General features: G+C 61.6%; 2 protein-coding genes across 3 annotated transcripts in view; one reads left to right on the plus strand and one right to left on the minus strand.

The window, feature by feature from the left end:
- The window catches only part of DNLZ (DNL-type zinc finger), a 314,112-nt gene that overhangs the window by 275,106 nt on the left and 19,114 nt on the right, over positions 1–19,892 (minus strand). The gene's annotated exons all lie outside the window — the stretch shown is intronic.
- Positions 12,781–19,892, plus strand: part of TMEM141 (transmembrane protein 141) — a 191,348-nt gene continuing 184,236 nt past the window's right edge. For both annotated transcript variants that reach the window (XM_050760423.1, XM_050760426.1), the window contains exon 1: positions 12,781–12,784. The gene's annotated coding sequence lies outside the window, so the exon portion shown is untranslated. The remainder of the gene's footprint in view (positions 12,785–19,892) is intronic.

Raw genomic sequence — 19,892 nt, forward strand, 5'->3', positions numbered from 1 at the left:
CTGGGGACCCCTGTCTCCACCGAGACCCCTCTGCCCCTGCCCCTCCGGTGACTCGGTGGTTCCCATGACAGTGACAGCAGGGCTCCTCCCGCCCACCGCAGGCTGGGGCTGCCCTTTCGCTTCTCCCTCTCCCCTCTGCCTACTCGGATCCCACCAGCCTCCTCCAAGGGCCTGTCTGGCCTGCCCAGTCTGTGGGACCCTAGACACGGGGACGATTCCCCACCATCTCTTGGGAAGGGCTGTAGTCACGGTTCAGCTCCAGCCGGGGGGGTGCTCCGGCTCCCAGTGGCCACAGGACCCCGGTGTTGGGGCTGAACCTCGTCAGTCACCCCATCACCGGCTGAAGACCCCCGGTGCCTCCCGTGCCCTCTAAGACGAGGGGGCTGCCTGGAGCACGTGCCCTTGGGGTGACTGGTCCAGGTCACCAGGGACGCTGCCCAGGAGCACCTGTGAGGGGCTGGCCTGGCTCCCGTTGTCAGGCACGTGAGGCTGCGTGGCGGCTGCATGGGACTTCGCACCCTCGTCCCCAGGTAGAAGTGGGCGTGGATACCCCCCAGGATGGTCGCAGACCCTCCCCGTCCCCCTTCAGGGATGGGGCCAGGTGGTTCGCAGGCTGAGCCTGGGCTCCTGGATCTTGCAGGCAGAGGAGACACAGCAAGAGGTCTCCAGCCATCTGGGCCATGGTGCACTTGGGGAAACTGAGGCATGTCAGGCCTGAGGTTTCTCCAGCCCGTCCGGACTGACCCTTGCTGTCTGAGTAGCCTGGGATGTGGGCCCCCACCGTGTCCATCTCATACGTGTCCTCCCTGGCTCCCCACCAGAGAGGATGAGTGTGGAAGGATGTCGGGGGGCTGCTTTGCTTCCTCAGGTCAAAGAAACATTGCCCCCCGCCTTCCTGGAGCCCAGATAAGTGGGTTCTCCAGGATCCAGTTCACGGAACATTCCAGGGCCTGGTGGGGTGGGCCTTGCCCCTCCCCCACCTCCCCACAGGGGTGATTTCCTCGGCTCGGCCACTCCCAGGCTCACCTCCAGAAGGGCCAGTTGCTGGACCAGGCAGGTCACAGGCCGAGCTCTGCTTCCAGCTGTCCAAACACGAAGCACCTGCAGGGCAACCTGGGGGTGATGGGGGTGTGGGATTGGAGGCTGGGGGCACAGGCCTAAGGGAGGGCCCGACCCACTTCCCTGCAGGAGCCCTGGCCAGCCCTGCCGTGTCTCAGATCTGCTGCCTCTTTGGGTTTAGGAAGTGCCAAAGAGGGCCATTATGGGGAGACCCTCAGGGCTGCAGGGGGAGAGGCTGAGAGCCATGCAAGAGATGTGGGCCGCCCACCGGGTGTGGGAGAGTCGAGAGGACAGGGCCCTTGGAGTTCGGTGGCTCTGGTGTGGGGACTGGCAGGCCCGGGGTCTGGGACCTGCACCCACACAGGAGATGCGAATCCCGAACCGGATGGCGGGAAGCGTTGGGGCCGTGCACTGGGAACAGGCCCGTGCCTCCTTTGAGCTGTGCCGCCACGCTGGGCCAGGCTACGGAGTCGAGCAGCATTGGGTGGGCCTGGCCCTCGGGGGCTTTGCAGGGCATGGGGCTGGTTGGAGCCGAAGGCGGCGACGCCTCCAGGCCAGGTGCCCTCCGGTGAGGGTCTCTGTCCCGTCCTCTGCCCTGTGAGTTGGAGAGAATGACGGCGCCCTGAGCTGCTGCAAAGTGAAAGAGACTGTGGGTGAGAAGAGGCTCGTTGTTGGGGGCAGCTCTGTGAGCTCCTCTACTTGGGGTGATCAGGAGGCTCTGGAAGGAGCGGGCATCCGAGCTTGGCCGGAAGGCCTGGCCCCGGCGGCTGCTGCCCCTGGGACTCCCACATGAAGAGGCTGGGCAGGGGTGTACCTGGAGACCTACCAGACAGGTGCAGAGAGCGGCTGACAGAGAGCTAGTATGGAAACTGCCATCCGGGGCAGTAAACTCCTCAGCATCCAAAACCAGACGGACATGACAGGGCCCTAGGTGGGGCAGTCAGCCGGGCGCCCCTACCAGCCACAGCCAGCCTGGGAGAGGCTAGGGAAGAGGTGGGCTGGCTGAGGCGTGTGGAGAGGGTTTGGGCTGAAGGAGAGGTCATTCTTTTAAAGGAAAAGGCGACGAGAACTCAGAGTCACTGTCAGCACGTGGTGTTCGGCCTGCTGTCACCTGGGGAAAGCCACAGGTGCTGGGAAGTCCTGTCCGACCGCTACGCCTGTGTGAGAACCACCTGGGGGAGGCCTGGGGAGCTGCCAGCCAAAGCGGGGATCTCCAGCCGGCCCAGCCCTGTTTCCTCCTCTCCTCCCTCCTCCGCACTGGCCAATTTTCCTCCACAGAGCAGGCATTACTTGCCGTTTTGCAAAGCACGTGCTGAGCCCAGCGCAGGCCTGTGGCAGGTGCTGCCAGCCGAGACCTGCCTCGGCGAAGGCCCCACACCAGGCACTTCTGCCCGGTGCAGCCCTTCAAGGCGCAGGAGCTGGGGGTGCAGGCAGCATGGAGGCCGGTTCCAGGGGCACAGCTTGCCTTGGAACTGAGACCTAAGTCCCATGTGGACAGGACCCTGGCCGTCCCCCTGCACCCCCGCGTGGCCGTGGCTCGTCTCCGTGGGCGCCCACTGCTCCGTAAGCATCTGCCATCTTTCACTTCCTTATCCTGTGAGGGAAGTGGTGAAGAAACCGAGGCTGCTGGCTGGGTCACACCACGACCAAGTGGCAGAACCCCACCCAAGTCCCACCGGCCCTGAGGCCAGGCTGTCAGCCACAGCCCAGCAGCCATGGCCAGGCCAGGACACACTGGCTGTGGACACAGGAGCACTGGGCAGTCCAGGCAGTGGAGACTCAGCCCGGGCACCGGGACACGGCAGCCCCCACCTCGGATGTCCCCTGGGGCCAAGGAGGGAGTGGGAGGGAGATGGGTCCCAGGAGAGGATGTGGAGGCCTGGGGTCCCCGGGGTCCTTGGCCTGCCCCTGCTCTCCTGGCTGCCCCTTTGCTGTGGGAACAGCTTCTTGGCTTTCCAGCTGATGGCACATTGGGAGCAAAGATGGGGAGGCCAGGAGAGCAGAGCCCGTGCTGGCACACGTACGCTGTCTGGGTGGGAATGAGTGTACCTTCCACCTAGAGGGGCATGTGAGTTGGGCCAAGCAATTGGCAAACATTTCTGGAGCGCCTAATGTATGCCGAATCAAGTGGGGGAAGACAGGGAAGAACTGGATGCACCAGCTGTCCTCAAACAGCCAGAAAAGGGCAGCAGTAGGGGATGCCCCATTACCCAGGGAGGCCAAGACCCCTTCTGGGTGAGGCAGTCCAGGAGGACTTCCTGAAGGAGGAGGAGGAAGAAGGGGAGGAACTTTAGGGACCCTTGGAGGCTAGGCATCTCTCTGGATCTCAGTTTCTCTGAGGCAGGGAGAAGATGCCAGTCCTGCTACGTGGGTTTGGTTGGGTTCTTTTCACCAGAAACAGATGAGCTCACGACCAGGAAGCACTGGAGCTCCCGTGTGCATTTCCTCACTTTCCAGATGGGTGTAAGCATCATGCCCCTGTGTTCACTGGTGAGGCCAGTGGTCTGGGGACCGAGCTCTGGCAGGCACAGGGGCTGCCTTGGGCTGCTGGCAACCCCCAGAGGAGGCTGCGGTGCTTGACCCCGACCCACAGAGCCCGGCTGCTTCAGTGACTTGTGATCACAGAGCAGTCCTAGGCCGGCACCACACCGGGGTCTGGGCCAGCGGCGCTCACCGTCAGGAGGTCGCACACAGAGCGGAGAGGAAGCCGGGCCAGGAACTCTGTGGTGCACCGCGGTTGTTTATGTTGACCCAGGAACTTGTGCAACGAACTGGGGCCCGGAAAGCTGGCTGCCCGTGGCCACACGCAAGGGGCAGGCCGAGGGGCCACCCAGGAGGCCGCCCAAAAGCCAGGGTGGCTTGGGCCATCCCACCAGGTCGCACCCACCCAGCTGGGGTCGCAGCCCAGGAACGGTGAAATCTGAACATCTCTCCTGGCCCTACAGGACCCTCCCCAGTCTCTGCCCCTGCGCGGTGGGGGAAGAAGAGAGGCAGGAGGCCCGTGTCTCCTGGAGTGACAGCCTCGCAGAGGACAGCCTGGAGTGTGCAGGGGAGAGGAAGTGGGGAGGGGGCTGCAGACCCTCCCTCAGGACTCCTGGGCCTCCGCCAGGCTGGCTTGGGGTTGGTGGGGCTGCTTGGACCGTGGCTGTCTCAGCTCCTCTGACAGAGCTCCGGCCACAGACCCCAGAGCCCCAGCCAGGCCGGTTGCCGGGGACTGGAGGGGGTGTGGGGCATTTCCAGCCCCCCCCGCACCCAACCAGCGCCTTCTATCTGGAGTGGCCTGGCCCCACCCAAGACAGTCGCCCACAGCAGAGATAGACGCTGAGACCCGAGTGCAGGGCCGGCTTGGGCTGGAGAGCTGCTCCACGTCTGCTGAGGGCACCTGGAGGGGACGCCCAGGGGCTCCACACAGCTTGGCAGAGCCTGGTAGCCTGGGCAGCCCCTGGAGGAAGCAGGCCAAGGCCTGGAGAAGGGGGCGAGCTGCTGGGGTCACAGGCGCATTTGGGCAGGGCCCGCACTGAGCTCAGCTTCCCAGACCCTAGCAGTGTCCCTCCGCATGTGGCTGTACCCCTGCAGGCCCCCAGGTGCTCTCCGCCTGGGAGGGACCTCAGGATGGAGGCCGCAGCCCCCTGTGCCTGTGGGGCTGCCACTGTGGCATCCCCAGCCTGCAGGCCTCTGCCCGGAGGAGCCAGTGCCTCCCTCCGCACCAGGCCCAGCATGTGATTCCTGGGGACCGGGAGGTGATGCCCACCCCACCACCACCTGGGGCCCCCGGGCAGAGGTGCGGCGCCTCACCCATGTGGGGGGTCCTGGGATTCCAGAAAGCCCCCTCTTCCCACACGAAAGGCCTTTCAGGCCCCCTGAGGCCCACCCAGCGCCTGCGGCCAGCCTTCCTCTGTTCTTGCAACACCCGCCTGAGTGCCGAGGCAGAAATCTGACTCCCCGGCTCAGGCCCCAACGTGCCGGCCGCCCTCTGGGCAGGCTGCTCTCCCACGGGGAGGGCGCACCAGGCACAAAGACCCTGTGGAGACCTGCTGGTTCTGGGAGGCCGTGGGGGGTCCTGCCCTGCCCCGCCTCCCTGGGAAAAGGTGCTCCGTGCACAGACCCTTGGCAGTGAGTTCCACCGAGGCCCCCATACCATGGCTTTCCTGCCTCTGAACAGGATGCTCGCCCAGGACCCTCACCAGATGCACAGGCTGTGGCAGCCCCAGCCTGGCCCACGGCTGCGAGAGTCTGAGCCATCCCACCTCTCACAGGCAGGGCAGGCTGTGAATGACCACGTCCCTCAGGTCCCACACTGCCCCCAGGCTGGCCTCCCCAGCACAGCCTCTCTCAGCTCACGGGGGATGGGAGGGACCCTCGGGTGTGGAGTCTTGCCCTCACCCCAGGGACCCTGGGTGCTGGGGGAGATGGTGGGTTCTGCCCAGGCACGTATGGGGCTCACGACGCCTCTCCAGGACATGATCAGAGCCAGGGTGAAGAGGCAGGGCTGGGTGGGCTTGTGGGGCTGGGTGGGGGTAAGCTGGCTGGAGGCCCACAGGCCCATGTCTAGCTGAGCCCAGCCTCACCGTCCCCCTGCTACTCCTAGGCTGGGAACAGGTGGCCCGGTGCCCTCGGCTTTCCGTTCGCAGCGCCGGCCGCCACAGGTGGGGTGGGTAGCGGGGGCCTTCCTTCCTTTGCAGCAGATGGTAAAGGAGCTGTGGTGACTTGGCCATAAACAAGGGTGGTCCCTCCCTGCGGGGGACGCTGCCAGGGCAGGATGCTCGAGGTGGGCTCGGTGGAGGAGGGGCTGGCCGTGCGATCAGGAGGCTCCTGGAGGTGGGCAACCTCCTCTCTACTCCAGGGCCAGGCCCCTGCCATCCTCCATGCTGGACCTGGTCGCGTGTGGTTGTGCAGGTTGGGCACTGCTCCCAGGACCTGGGGCATCTTTCTAAAGTGTGAATTGGACGTCTTCGTGCATCAGCTCAACCCACCTGCTGCCCGAAGGATGAAGCCCGAGTCCTCAGCCACTGCCTGTCCCCCAATCCCCCACCTCATCCCGTGTGAGTCCTCTGAGAGCCAGGCCGGCAAGCTGCCCTGCTGTCCCCATCAGTGCCTGGTCACACGTGCCATTGCTGTGTGGTCCCTGGGACATCTCCTCCCCTTGTCTTTGGGCGCTGCCACACCCGGAGTGGCCTAAATAAAGCCACTGTGGAATCTCCAGGGTCCAACAGGAGCCTCACACTCTGAGGTTTTGCTGCTGAGGGTCCCAGGACTAGAGCGCTGAGTAAGCCGAGTGCTGGGGGGCAGACAGGCCCAAGAGAGCCTCTGGTCAGGGCCCAGCACAGCCCAAGGCAGATGAGGACAGGTGTGTGGCCCACCAGGGAGGGCACGGGCAGGATGTCAGGCCTAGCCCCATGCCCCGGTCTCCTGAGTCCTGTAGCCCCCAGGGCCTGTGCCCTGCCTCTTCTGCCTCATCACACAGACACGTGGGGAGCAGCCTGGACCTTCCCTTCTGCACAGGGGCCTTGTCCGGGCACCGCTCTCCCCAGCTATGGTGCCGTCCCTGCTGTTTCTCAGGCACATCAGTCATCCTGCAGCCGCCTGGGGCATGAAACGCCTCTTCCTGGGAGCCCCCCCGGAGCTCCTGGGCACAGACCGTGTCTCCCCAGTCTTGCTGGGGCCAGGGCTCAGCCCCCTTCACGGAGTCCTGAGGGGCCTTTGTGGGCCTGGTGGGCTCTGGGGCCATTTGAAGCCCCTTTGTGGTGCAGAGACTGGGTGGCCTAGGTGAGCTGCGTCCTTGCTGGGTGCCTCAGTTTCCCCATGTGTGAAGCAGACAATATGTCTAAAGCCAGTTGGCCTAGGAGGCTCCAGCCAGAGCTCCGTGATGGGGGACCCACCTCTGATGCTGCTGGGCTCTCAGGGCAGCCCCGGCTGGTTCCCACCAGGCAGCTCCTGATGCGGAGAGCGGGCACATGCCCGGGCAGCACCCTCCACAGCTGGCTGCTCGGAGGATGGCGTGACTGCCCCACCCCCACTGTGAGCTCATGCCCGTCAGGGTCAGGGTTAGGGTTTAGGGAGGCCCCGTGCACTCCTGGCTCTGGGCCCCTCCTCCTTTCTCCCTCCTCCTCTCCGGTAGCCCACAAAGGACCCAGGACCACTCCTGGGACCCAGAGACCAGGCCTTGGTGCTCCCGGGCCCTGGGTGAATGCTGGGAATGTGGGGCACCCTATCCTGGGAACCCCGGGGCTGCCAAGGAGGCCCAAAGACTCTGGGCTCTGTGTCTGACTCGGGAGAGCAGGGTATCGCTGGGGTGGCCCAGGCCCCACACCTGACCCAGGGCCCACCGCAGCCCAGATCAGTGACCCCAACAAGGAAGGAACCGCTCTGGCGAGTCTCCCCCACCCCCACGGACGCCTGCTGGCCACGTGGCCACACACGCAGCTCTGCCTCCTGTCCTGATGGAGATAACTATTTAGCGCCAGCTGTGTGCAGCCACGCACTGCTTCAGGGGCAGAGCTGAGGGGCAGGGGTGGCAGCTGCAGCCAAGGGGCCAGCCCTCGAGGGGGCTGGAGGTGGGCACTCTCTGCCCCAGCTCCAGGGCAGGGCCGGGGGCAGGGGCCGGGCAGGGCAGAAGCTGGGGGCTGGGCTCAAGAAGCGAAGGTGGGCGCTGGCTGGTACTCACACCTGGCCCCACGCCACACCCTCCTCCCCGGCTCAGCACTTTCTCACGCTCGGAGCTGGCACGGGGGCCGCGCTGGGGCTTGTCCTGGCCCGGGGAAGGCGGGCGAGGCTTTCCTCTGGGCCCGGGGGCAGGGGCCGCTGCAGGTTGGGACACGTCTGGAGTGGGGGAGCCCGTTTGCAACACCGGCCGAGCAGCTGCAGGATCTCGTGGGGCTGCAGGAGGCCCAGCCCCCACTGCACGTGTCCCAGCCCGCTCGGTCCCCAGAGAGGACGGGGGCACCAGAGGCAGCTCCCAAAACAAACGTGGACCCAGAGACCCTGGCCAAGGCCCTGTCCTTCCCTGGTCCTCCATGTTCTCCCTTTGAAACTGGGGATCCTGGTCAGAGCATCTGTGTAGGATCTTGTGCGCACAGCACACACCGCACCTCGTCTGGTCCTGGGATGGTCAGCGGCATCTCAGCCTCAGCACTACTCTCTGGAGAGTGGGGCGACGGGGCCGTGTCAGCTGCTGGGAGGCTCCCAGGAGGAAGTCGCACACTCGGGGCCCTTGCCCAGCTGTATGGTGGCTGTGCCTTCAGGACATGGGCAGTCAGGAATTCTTAAGGGCCCCTGAGTCTGAGGGCTGGGGATGGAGGCCTGTGGCCCCTGGCTCTCAGCCTCACCCAGCCCCAGGCTTTGACCTCAGAGCTGTCTGGCCAGAGCTGCTGGGGCTCCTCAGCCCCCTGGAACTGGGAGCTGGGCATGGTCACCCTCAGACAGTGCACCTGCCCCAGACCTGCTCCAGCTGCCAGCCAGTCTCTCAAGAGTCGGCCAGGCCCCTCTGGCCACACAGGCCCCGACCCCTGCACGAACCCACTGGAGGTGATGCCCATCTGGAGGGCTCGTCCACAGACTCCTGGGATGGGCCTCTGGTTCCAAGGACAAACTGTGTCCTCCTGGGACCCACCCGCCTCAATGGCTCTGTAGGGACCCAGGCTGTTGTCAGCCCCCAGGAACAGCCAAGGCCCCCGTGAGTCCTTGGCCAGTCAGATTTATCACACTGGGATAAGAGACAAGCCAGAGGGGCCTTGGATGGCTCCCGTCCAGCCATCACTCCTACCCACTCTGTTCCTGAGGAAACTGAGGCCCATGGAGGCGCAGGCCCATGGCTGGCTTCCTGAGCCACAGGACCTGGGGAAAGCGCCCGGCCTCTCCCACCTTGGTCTGCAGGCCTACAAAGCCCTCCATCTCTCCAGCCCCTCGCCCTGGGGCAGGAAGGCGGGAACGGGGACACAGGGCTCTGGGGAAGGGAGCTCATGGGTTAGGAGCTCCATCCGCAGGAGTCTTGTGCTGTCCTCAGAGCCGGGCAGGGTGAGAGGCAGGTCCCCTGGGAGGCAGCCCCCGACACCCAGCCACTCTCTGGCAGCCTCCCAGGCTGGCGTGGGAATGTGGCTGGCGGGAACGGGGCCTCTCCCCCGGGGAATCAGCTGCTGGGTGCTGGCCAAGAACACTCTGATCCAAAGAGGAAGCAAAGTTCAGCTGCAGCAACTTGACCCAGGACAGCTGGGGATAAATGGACGGCCAGGGCAGAGGCAGAGACTGTCCAGACCGAAGCAGGTTGAACCCTGACCCCTGCCATGGTCTGATCCTTAATCCCAGCCACAGTCTGAGCCCTGATCTGAGCTATAGATTAAGTCTTGACAGACACAGTCTGAGTCTCTACTCCAGCTATGGACTCATCCCTAATCCCAGCTACAGGCTGACCTCTGACCCCAGTCACACACTGAACCCTGATCCCAGCCATACACCAAGTCCTCACCCCAGCCACAGACTAATAATCCCTGAGGCCACCTATAGGTCTACCCCTCACCCTGGTCACAGACTGAGCCCCCATCACCAGTCCAAATTGACCCTTGATCCCAGACTAAGCTGAGCCTTGATCAGAAGCATAGACTGACCCCTGATCCCAGCTACAAGCCAAACTCTGCTCCCAGCCATAGCCTGAGCCCGGACGCAGGCACAGAATGAGTTCCCATCCCAGTCAAGGGGTGACCTCTGACCTCAATCAGGGCCTGGCTTCTTATCCCAGGCACAGACTGACCCTGGCTCCAAACCCATCTTAGCCTAAGCTCTGTAGATCTCCAACTCAAACTCTGCCCATTGCACCCCCAAACCCCAGACTGAGACCATCCCGAGTGGCATTTGCCGAGGGCGAGCGTCTCCCGCTGCTCTGGAAGTGACTGTCAACTCTGCTGGGCCCCATCACACCTCCCTGGCTACCGTGTCCCCTCCTGGTCCTGCACTTTCAAGGGGACTCGGGCCAGCTGGAGCGGGTGCAGGAGGGAGGCCAGGCGCAGGCCAGGGGGCAGCTGAGGGAGCCAGTCTGGCCAGTGTGGGGCTAGGAGGCCAGGTCGCCGGCTTGCCAAGTGCCTGCTGTGTGCCGGCACGTCCCCTCCGCCACCTCGACTCTTCCTAGACAGCACCAAAAGATGGAGAGCCAGGCTGGACGGGGCAGTGACGGCAAAGCAGACAGCAGGTGCACAGTGGCCGAGCTCCAACCATGTCCATCCAACGCCAACCTGGTCGGCCCTTGCTGGAGACAAACTCCAACACCACACAGCAGATGCCCACCTGCGGGGTGGGACTGCGGGGGTGGCAGGGGATCCTGGGCTGGTAGAGTGCCCTGGGGTGCTGGAGATGCCTCGGACCGGGAAGCCAGAGCCTTGCTGGGTCGGGGCAGGGCGGGGCAGGGGCGGGGGCAGGGCTGGGGCGCCTGCATTCTCAGCCCTTGCAGCTGCCAGCCTGGGGTCTGATGCTGGGAATCCCACGCTGGGGGAGAAGAAGCTGTTTATTGGGAGCCGAACGATCCCTCTAATCTCTGCCTTATCGCCGCCTGTTTGCCCAGTGAGAGTGCAAACACAGGGGTGGAGGTCACAGGGCTGCGGGGAGGGGCCCACACTATTTGCCCGACTTCTCCCAGTGGTGTTAAAAATAGCACAGAGCTCTGGGCTCAGAGGGGTCTGCGGTGTTCCCGCCTGGGCCCCAGCCCACGGGCACCAGCTGCCAGGTGGAGGCCTGAGGCGTTGACACTCCTCGGCTCTGTTTGGCTTCTGATAGCGGCCCAGGAAGGTGTGGCCGGAGGGGCCCTTTCTCAAGAAAAGCCCGGAGAAGTGGTGTCCAGCCCCCTGCCCTGCCCACCTCGCCGCCCCCCACACCATCCCAGCCCACACCTGGACTGGGGGCATGCGGGACCCAGGAAGTAAGTACCCAGCTGGAGTAAGGGGAGGGGCTGGAGGCCAGCTCCCAGCTCTCTGCTGCTGCCAGGACTAGCTGGGGCTGGGGTAGTGAAGCCCCAGGGAGAGGTAGGCCCAGCACCGAGTCTGAGCCCAGCCAGGGAGCCCCGTGCTCTGCCCCTAGAAGGGAGCATTGCCTGCTGGTGGTGGCACCTGAAAGGTTCCATGACCTGGTGCAGCCGTGCAACTGTGGAGCCTATGTCCCCAGCTGCAAAGACAGGTATTCATGGTTCCTACATCCCGAGGTGTGGCAGAGATTGATGCAAAGCTCATTGCAGTGCAGGCATCAGCCCTGCTCCACAGCCTCCAAGCCCGGGCCATGCCTGTCCTAGTGTGCCTCTCACGGTCACCCCCGTCTGATGGAGGACACAGGCTGGTGCCGGCTCCTGGCACCCCGAAGAAGGTCCTTTTCCTTTCTGAGTTGACTGAGATTTAATTGCCCTCATTACCCGGTTTACAGTGCCTCTGGGGCGCTTCAAAGCCCTCCTGGCACCAGCAGCGTGCACAGCCCTCCCTGCCCCCCAGAGACGGATGTTGGCCAGAAGATCCCCAGGTTCATGGAGCCATGGGACCACCCCACAGGCTTTGGGCTCAAAGGACCTGGAGAATGGGGCAGGGAGATGACGGGGGGGGCTTGGTGCCCGTGAGGCGCCTCGACAGGGCCGCCAGACCCGCAGGTGCCATCACTGTGTCTGCCTGGCACAGACACAGACTCAGCTCTGCCCCCAAGGCTGCAAGGCCAGGCAGGGTGATAGTACAGCAGCCATCTGGGGGGTGGGCCAGCTCGGGCCAGGGCTGCAGCGCCACGTGGATGGGGCCAGGGCATCTTCCTGAGCACCCCTCCACAAAAATAAAAGTAGTAAAAAATTTGATAGCCGGGCGCGGTGGCTCAAGCCTGTAATCCCAGCACTTTGGGAGGCCGAGACGGGCGGATCACGAGGTCAGGAGATCAAGACCATCCTGGCTAACACGGTGAAACCCCGTCTCTACTAAAAAATACAAAAAACTAGCCGGGCGAGGTGGCGGGCGCCTGTAGTCCCAGCTACTCGGGAGGCTGAGGCAGGAGAATGGCGTGAACCGGGGAGGCGGAGCTTGCAGTGAGCTGAGATCCGGCCACTGCACTCCAGCCTGGGCAACAGAGCGAGACTCCGTCTCAAAAAAAAAAAAAAAAAAAAAAAAAAAAAAAAAAAAAATTTGATATTTTGGCTGGGCGCGGTGGCTCACACCTGTAATCCAGCACTTTGGGAGGCCGAGGCGGGCCGATTACAAGATCGGGAGATCGAGACCATCCTGGCTAACATGGTGAAACCCCGTCTCTACTAAAAATACAAAAAAAATTAGCCTGGCCTGGTGGCGGGCGCCTGTTATCCCAGCTATTCAGGAGGCTGAGGCAGGAGAATGGCGTGAACTCGGGAGGTGGAGCTTGCAGTGAGCCGAGATTGCACCACTGCACTCCAGCCTGGCCGACAGAGTGAGACTCCGTCTCAAAAAAATAAAAAATAAAAAAAATCGTATTTTACGTCTGTGCTGGTATAAAGACAAATATATTCATATTATGTATTAAAGCATTTTCTTGGCCTTAAAAGTTCAGTTTTTTCTTCTGATTTTAAAATAAATTAAAATATTTCCATGAGCCCCTGAAAATCTCCCAGGTGCTGGTGCTCGGGCCTGGTGCAGGATTCGGCCCAAGAGGATGCCAGAGCTCAGAGATGGGGACCGACAGAGGGGCCAGAAAAGTGTCTCAGAGCCATTGGGCCGGGAGAGGAGGAACAGGCAGGAAGAAAGGGGGGTCACGGAGATGGTCGTGGAGGCCAGGTGGTCCCAGCAGCCCTGCCTGTGGCCACAGCAGCGGGAGGTGGCAGCAGTTGGATGAGATCCGGCAACATCCTGGAGGCTGTGGATGGAGCGCGAGGAAGGTGGGGGCTGCGGACGGGGCGTGTGGAAGGTGGGGACTGTGGACGGGGCGCGTGGAAGATGGGGACTGCGGACGGGGCGCGAGGAAGGTGGGGATGCGGACAGGGCGTGAGGAAGGTGGGGACTGCAGAGGGGGTGCATGGAAGGTGGGGGCTGGGGCTGCAGCCTGGAGCCCAGGGAAAATACCGCTGCCAGGATCAGCTGAGGTGGGGCCTGGGTCCAGCTTTCTGGGGGCTCAGTGAGCAGGGGTGCTGAGGCCCCAACTGGCTGCCAGGGAGATCAAGAGGCTGTCCCGGCCCCCAGGCCTCAGTTTCCCCACCTGTACAAGGGAGGTTTGGATAAGAGAGTCTCCAGAGAGGTTCCTAAAAGCCGAAGGAAGACATTGTGGTGCTGGGGAAAGGGGAGTGTCATCTCGGTCGAGGGGTCTTCACCTAGAATTCCAGAAAGGCGATGGGGTGGGGCAGCTCCCCCCAGCCTCACAAACACTGTGGCTTCCAGCTAGAGCTCAGCCCTCTCTCCAAGGACTCCTCCTGGGGTCTGCCTGCCCAGGGACAGACGCTGGGCCAGCTGCCAACCAGCCCTCTGTCCCCCTACCTGTGGGCGAGCACCTCCCCCTGCCTTCCTGCTCCCTCAGGGAAGCCGCCATCAGTCAGGCCTCAGCAGCACCTGTCACTCTGCAGGTTCCCACGTCCTCTGCCCTTGACCCCCAGCCTGGGCACGGCCTGCCCACCCTCCCTGGCCCCTGGCAGCCCCTCAAGGACATGGGGCAGTCCCCCCGGGCCTGGTGGTAGCAGTCCCACATCATAGTCCTGCCTGTCCTGTGGACACTGGGAGAACCCCTGAGAATCCTGGCTTGGGACACGACCGTGTGTGCCCCGAGGAAGAAGCTGCAGCTGATTGCACAGGTGAGCAAGCGGGAACTCCACAGGCTCCCTGTCCTGTGCTTGCCCCTGGGGGCCTCGGCTCCTCTCCCCAGAGGCCTGTGTGTCCAGGATTCCCCTGCCTCTGCCCTGGGCCCCTGGATGGATCATGGGAACAGCCATGGGGCCACCGAACAAGGCTTGAGAGGGCTGGGCAGGGTGGAGGGGGCTGCACCTGAGCCTTGTGTCCTGCTGGGGGTCCCTGGAGACTGGGGTCCTCGCCTGGGCCCTGTGCCCACCACTCTGCACTTTGGTTTCCTGGTGGCATCAGGACCCATCGCTCTGGGCCAGCTGAGGGATTTCCAGCTGGGACACCCAGGCCTGGTGGCTGCCCAAGGCCCCTGAGGCTGGGCCCGGTCAGGGCTTCCCAGCCCCTTCTCCCTTCTTGGCAAACAAAGGCCCTGCCAGCCATATGCTGCAGCTCTGATTTGTTGGGCGGGGACCTGGAGCACTTGGCACGCCCTACCCCACCCACCCTGGCACAGCACAAATGCCTCTTAGCCCGCACAGTTCCTCCCTGCACCCCATAAGCCCTCAGACTGAGTTGCTCCCCACAGCTGGGTCACCATCACCCCAGCTGCCCAAGCGAGGGGGTCACAGCGAAGCCCCCAGCCTGCCTGTTGCAGGGGTGAGAGGAGGGGGCGACGACAGCGCCCTGTCCCCAGCTCCACTCCCTCAGGCACCGTCTCCTCCCCACAGCCCCCACCCGTCTCCTTCCTGCGATGCCCAAGACCCATCCTGGACTGGGGTCTGGTGCTGGGAATCCCATGCTGGACCCCCAACCTGGCTCCCACCTGCCTGCCCTGCCCAGCCCCAGGCTGCCCCTCAGCAGCCCTCGCCCCCTAGACCCCAGACTCCTGTCTCCCCTTCCCCACTCCTCCCAGGCTGGGCTGGGTCCCGCCATGCCCATGTCTGCCCCTAGATCTGTAGGACCACTCGCCAGCTCAACCCTGCACCCCCACCCCCCGGCCACAGCCTCTCCCAGCCTGCACCTGCGGGGGCTTCGTAAATGACCAAGGGGAAATAAAAACGCCTGCACAGTTCCTCCCTGCATCCCATAACCCCTCAGACTACACCCCACAACCCCTCAGACTGCACCCCATCACCCCTCAGACTGCACCCCACAACCCCTCAGACTGCACCCCATCACCCCTCAGACTGCACCCCACAACCCCTCAGACTGCACCCCATCACCCCACAGACTGCACCCCACAACCCCTCAGACTGCACCCCACAACCCTCAGACTGCACCCCATCACCCCTCAGACTGTACCCCACAACCCCTCAGACTGCACCCCGTCACCCCTCAGACTGCACGCCACAACCCCTCAGATTGCACCCCATCACCCCTCAGACCGCACCCCAGAACCCCTCAGACTGCACCCCACAACCCCTCAGACTGCACCCCATCACCCCTCAGACTGCACCCCACAACCCCTCAGACTGCACCCCACAACCCCTCAGACTGCATCCTATAACCCCTCAGACAGCACCCCACAACCCCTCAGACTGCACCCCATCACCCCTCAGACTGCACCCCACAACCCCTCAGACTGCACCCCATTACCCCTCAGACTGCACCCCACAACCCCCCAGACTGCACCCACAACCCCTCAGACTGAGCTCAGCTGTCCAAGGCAGAGGCTGGGCAGTGCCCTCCGCCCACCGGCTCCTGGAGCTCAGCCTGGGCTCTGGGAGTGGGGGAAGGGGTTAAAGACCCGGAGCAAGAGGAGAGACTGGAGAGGGGCTAGTTGGAGAGAATCGGCCTCCAGCATCCTCCAGCAAAGAGTCTCCCTCCCACCCACACTGGCCTGCGGCCTGCGGCCATTCCCCAGACACCCGCTGCCACCCACCGGGCCAAGTGGAGGCTGAGTGTGGGAGGGCTGTAGCCCTCAATGCCCTGGGGGGCTCAGATGAGGAGGGGGCTGAGAAGGGGAGGGGCCCTAGATGGGGAGAAACAGAGAAGCCCTGTTAGACCAGGTACCTTGAGGAGGCTTGGTTCACATGCGTACACATGCTTATATGAGCGTGCACACACGGGCAGACACATGCACATACACACGGACACATTCTAACACACACATATGCACATGATTGCACACATGTATCCATGTTTGCACACACACATGCACGCATGGTCACACACAGATGCCCACATGCTAGCACACACACACACACCCATGCTCACACACTAGACTCCCGCATGCTCACACATATACACATGCACATATGATCACACATGCAAACATACACGCACCCATGTTCACACGCATGCTCACACACATGCACACGAACACATGCTCACACATGCACACATACACATGCATGCATGCTCACACACATGCTCACACACACGCACACATACACACGCATGCATGCTCACACACATGCATGCATGCTCTCACAAATATACACACACATGCATGCTCTCACACACATACACACGCATGCATGCTGTCACAAATATATACACGCATGCATGCTCACACACACATGCATGCATGCTCACACACGCATGCATGCTCACACACATACACACACATGCATGCTCACACACACATACATGCTCACACACGCACATACACATGCACCCATGCTCGCACACACATACACACACGCATGGTCACACACACATATATACACACATACACACATACATGCTCACACACACACACATGCACTCATGCTCACACAGACACTCATTCACTCGCGCACATATGACTTTTCCTGGGGATGTGCTGCCCCCCTGTGGCTGCTGCCAGCTCCAGGTCCAGCCCGCTCAGCTGCCTGGTCCCAGGAGGGCCAGTAGGGATGCCTGGGGCGGAGGGGGCACTCAGCCACCCAGGGCCCGGGGCACCAAGGTCTGGGTAAGGACAGAAGCCACCAAGCCCTTGGTTTACTCCTCCCCTCAGTCCCCAGCACAGTCTGGGCTGGGACCCGGAGCCCTGGGTTCCCCAACAAACCTGCCCGTAGAGGGAACCCAGGCCCCTTTAGGACAGAGCTCGCGACCCCACCAAGGACTAAAGAAAGAAAATTAAACATAAACGAGGAAGAAAAAATAACGAAGACACCAGTAGACAGAAATGAAGTAGAAAGCAGACAAACAACAGAGAAAATCAAGGAAAGCAAGAGCGGCTAATTTGGAAAGATCCATAGAACCCACAGATTTCCACTTGGACGAATCAAAGGAAACGAAGAAAGGAAACCAGAAATCAGCACTGGCAGGAAGCAGAGGAGGCGCCATCTCACCTCCCACAGACACCGAGGGAGTGAACGTTTCAGGAAGCAGAGGAGGCGCCATCTCACCTCCAACAGAGACCGAGAGAGTGGACGTTTAAGGAACGAGAGGAGGCGCCATCTCACCTCCCACTGACACCAAGAGAGTGAACATGTCAGGAAGCAGAGGAGGAGCCATCTCACCTCCCACAGACACCGAGGGAGTGAACGTTTCAGGAACGAGAGGAGGCGCCAACTCACCTCCCACAGACACTGAGAGAGTGAACGTGTCAGGAAGGAGAGGAGGCGCCATCTCACCTCCAACAGAGACCGAGAGAGTGGACGTTTAAGGAACGAGAGGAGGCGCCATCTCACCTCCCACTGACACCAAGAGAGTGAACGTGTCAGGAAGGAGAGGAGGCGCCATCTCACCTCCCACAGACACCGAGACAGTGAACGTGTCAGGAAGGAGAGGAGGAGCCATCTCACCTCCCACAGACACCGAGAGAGTGGACGTTTAAGGAACGAGAGGAGGTGCCATCTCACCTCCCACAAATGCTGAGACAGTGAACGTTTCAGGAAGGAGAGGAGGCACCATCTCACCTCCAACAGAGACCGAGAGAGTGAACGTGTCAGGAACGAGAGGAGGCGCCATCTCACCTCCCACTGACACCGAGAGAGTGAACATTTCAGGAACGAGAGGAGGCGCCATCTCACCTCCCACAGACACCGAGGGAGTGAACGTTTCAGGAACGAGAGGAGGCACCATCTCACCTCCCACAGACACCAAGAGAGTGAACGTTTCAGGAACGAGAGGAGGCGCCATCTCACCTCCCACAGACACCGAGAGAGTGAACGTTTCAGGAACGAGAGGAGGCGCCATCTCACCTCCCACTGACACCAAGAGAGTGAACGTTTCAGGAACGAGAGGAGGCGCCATCTCACCTCCCACAGACACCGAGAGAGTGGACGTTTAAGGAACGAGAGGAGGCGCCATCTCACCTCCCACAGACACCGAGGGAGTGAACGTGTCAGGAACGAGAGGAGGTGCCATCTCACCTCCCACAGACACCGAGAGAGTGAACGTGTCAGGAACGACAGACACCGAGAGAGTGAACGTGTCAGGAATGAGAGGAGGTGCCATCTCACCTCCCACAAACGCTGAGACAGTGAACGTTTCAGGAAGGAGAGGAGGCACCATCTCACCTCCCACAAACGCTGAGACAGTGAACGTTTCAGGAAGAAGAGGAGGCACCATCTCACCTCCAACAGAGACCGAGAGAGTGGACGTTTAAGGAACGAGAGGAGGCGCCATCTCACCTCCCACTGACACTGAGAGAGTGAACGTTTCAGGAAGGAGAGGAGGTGCCATCTCACCTCCCACAGACACTGAGAGAGTGAATGTTGAGGAATGAGAAGAGGGGCCATCTCACCTCCCACAAACGCTGAGACAGTGAACATTTCAGGAAAGAGGAGGCGCCATCTCACCTCCCACAGACACCGAGGGAGTGAACGTTTCAGGAAGGAGAGGAGGTGCCATCTCACCTCCCACAGACACTGAGAGAGTGAATGTTGAGGAATGAGAAGAGGGGCCATCTCACCTCCCACAAACGCTGAGACAGTGAACATTTCAGGAAAGAGGAGGCGCCATCTCACCTCCCACAGACACCGAGGGAGTGAACGTTTCAGGAATGAGAAGAGGGGCCATCTCACCTCCCACAAACGCTGAGACAGTGAATGTTGCAGCAAGGAGAGGAGGCGCCATTTCACCTCCAACAGATACCAAGAGAGTGAACGTTTAAGGAACGAGAGGAGGAGCCATTTCACCTCCCACCATCGCTGAGACAGTGAATGTGTCAGGAACGAGAGGAGGCGCCATCTCACTTCCCACAGACACCGAGACAGTGAACGTGTCAGGAAGGAGAGGAGGAGCCATCTCACCTCCCACAGACACTGAGACAGTGAATGTGTCAGGAACGAGAGGAGGCGCCATCTCACCTCCCACAGACACCGAGAGAGTGAACGTGTCAGGAACGAGAGGAGGCGCCATCTCACCTCCCACAGACACCGAGGGAGTGAACGTTTCAGGAACGAGAGGAGGCGCCATCTCACCTCCCACCGACACTGAGAGAGTGAACGTGTCAGGAACGAGAGGAGGCGCCATCTCACCTCCCACAGACACTGAGACAGTGAATGTGTCAGGAAATAGAGGAGGCGTCATCTCACCTCCCACCGACACTGAGAGGGTGAACGTGTCAGGTTTATTAACAGCTTTATGACCACAAATTTTCCAACTTAGATGACATAGAAAAATTCCTTGAAAGACACCCATGTCAGATCTGGCAGAAAAAGTGCTCATCACCAGAATGGCTGTAGATCTAGTAAAGAAATTCTATTTATAGGCTGGGCGCGGTGGCTCAAGCCTGTAATCCCAGCACTTTGGGAGGCCGAGACGGGCGGATCACGAGGTCAGGAGATCGAGACCATCCCGGCTAACATGGTGAAACCCCCTCTCTACTAAAAAATAGAAAAAAAAAACTAGCCGGGCGAGGTGGCGGGCGCCTGTAGTCCCAGGTACTTGGGAGGCTGAGGCAGGAGAATGGCGTAAACCCGGGAGGCGGAGCTTGCAGTGAGCTGAGATCCGGCCACTGCACTCCAGCCTGGGCGACAAAGCGAGACTCCATCTCAAAAAAAAAAAAAAAAAGAAATTCTATTTATAACTAAAACCATCTCACGAAGACAATTCCTGGCCCACACGGCTTCCCTGATGGATGCAACCAAACATTTAGGGAAGAAATAATATCCATTCTACACAGACTGTTCCCAGAAATACAAGTTTACCAGGTCA

This window comes from Macaca thibetana, chromosome 15 (genome assembly GCF_024542745.1).
Source record: "Macaca thibetana thibetana isolate TM-01 chromosome 15, ASM2454274v1, whole genome shotgun sequence".
Lineage (NCBI taxonomy): Eukaryota > Metazoa > Chordata > Mammalia > Primates > Cercopithecidae > Macaca > Macaca thibetana.